The sequence below is a fragment of the Bison bison genome, unplaced genomic scaffold (assembly GCF_000754665.1).
Source record: "Bison bison bison isolate TAMUID 2011002044 unplaced genomic scaffold, Bison_UMD1.0 scf7180017864482, whole genome shotgun sequence".
Classification (NCBI taxonomy): Eukaryota; Metazoa; Chordata; class Mammalia; order Artiodactyla; family Bovidae; genus Bison; species Bison bison.
The window spans coordinates 4400838-4402363 of NW_011495042.1; the positions used below are offsets into that span (position 1 = coordinate 4400838).

The 1526-nt window shown below is 45.7% G+C and overlaps 1 pseudogene across 1 annotated transcript; it reads left to right on the forward strand.

Annotated features, from left to right (window-relative positions):
* Positions 1–1000: 1000 nt before the first annotated feature.
* LOC105004730 lies at positions 1001–1526 on the forward strand (annotated as a pseudogene). Its single transcript, XR_827254.1, has one exon. The product of XR_827254.1 is annotated as a 60S ribosomal protein L23a pseudogene (transcript).

A 1526-nucleotide genomic window follows, 5' to 3' on the forward strand; every position in this document is an offset into this window, starting at 1 on the left:
CCATAGCCTTGACTAGATGGAATTTTGTTGGCAAAGTAATGTCTCTGCTTTTTAATATGCTCTCTAGATTGGTCATACCTTTCCTCCCAAGGAGCAAGTGTCTTAATTTCATGGCTGCAGTCACCAGCTGCAGTGATTTTGGAGCCCCCCAAAATAAAGTCAGCTACTGCTTCCACTGTTTCCCCATCTATTCACCATGAAGTGATGGGACCAGATGCCATGATCTTAGTACCCTAACCAGGAAGTACCCCAACCAGGGAGCACACACATGCCCCGTGCCGTGGAAGTGCAGAGTCTTAACCACTAGACCGCTGGGGAAGTCCCTAAGCCAATAAGCACTTAATGAGTACCTGAAGATACAGTCAGTGGTTTCAGAACGACAAAGTTCTGGCACCTTGGAGCTCACCGTCTAGAGAAGAAAGAAGCTGCTTAAGGGGGAAGTTACCCATGTGCTGGGCTGAGAAAGGGGAAGTTCAGGATGACCTCGGTGTGTGTTGGGAGGGACTGACCATGTCTGTGGGGTTAGGGAAGGGGTGTCCGAGGAAATGACATTTCAGCTGAGACCTGAAAGGACAGCAGAGTTGGAGAGGAAGGTGTATCATGGACAGGCAACAGCAGAAGCAAATGCCCTGAGGTAAGAGAGAAACTAGCACAATAATTAGAAACTTAAAGTCACTAGCATGTGATAATTTTCTGTATAACAGTTACTTGTCTTGCTTTCACGGAAACAAAATTCCTTATGGCAGTTTCAGATGTACAAGCCAGTATCAGGCTGTATATCGTCACCCTGCTTCCTTAACTTATATGCAGAGAACAAAATGCAAAATGCTGGACTGGATGAATCAAGATTGTCGGGAGAAACACTAACAACCTCATATATGCAGAATGATACCACTCTAATAGCACAAAGTGAAGAGGAACTAAAGAGCCTCTTGATGAGGGTGAAGGAAGACAGTGAAAAAAACAGGCTTAAAATTCAGTGTTAAAAAAACTATGGCTTTTCATGAAGATGGCGCCGAAGGCGAAGAAGGAAGCCCCTGCTCCTCCTAAAGCTGAAGCCAAAGCAAAGGCTTTGAAGGCCAAGAAAGCAGTGTTGAAAGGTGTTCACAGCCACAAAAAAAAGAAGATCCGGACGTCGCCCCCCTTCCGGCGGCCCAAAACACTGCGGCTCAGGAGGCAGCCCAAATATCCTCAGAAGAGCGCCCCTAGGAGAAACAAACTTGACCACTATGCCATCATCAAATTCCCCCTCACCACCGAGTCAGCCATGAAGAAAATAGAAGACAACAACACACTGGTATTCATTGTGGACGTCAAGGCCAACAAGCACCAAATTAAACAGGCTGTGAAGAAGCTCTATGACATTGACGTGGCTAAGGTCAATACTCTGATCAGGCCTGATGGAGAGAAGAAGGCATATGTTTGACTGGCTCCTGACTATGATGCTTTGGATGTTGCCAACAAAATTGGCATCATCTAAACTGAGTCCAGCTGGCTAATTCCAAATATAAAAGTTTTCACTATAA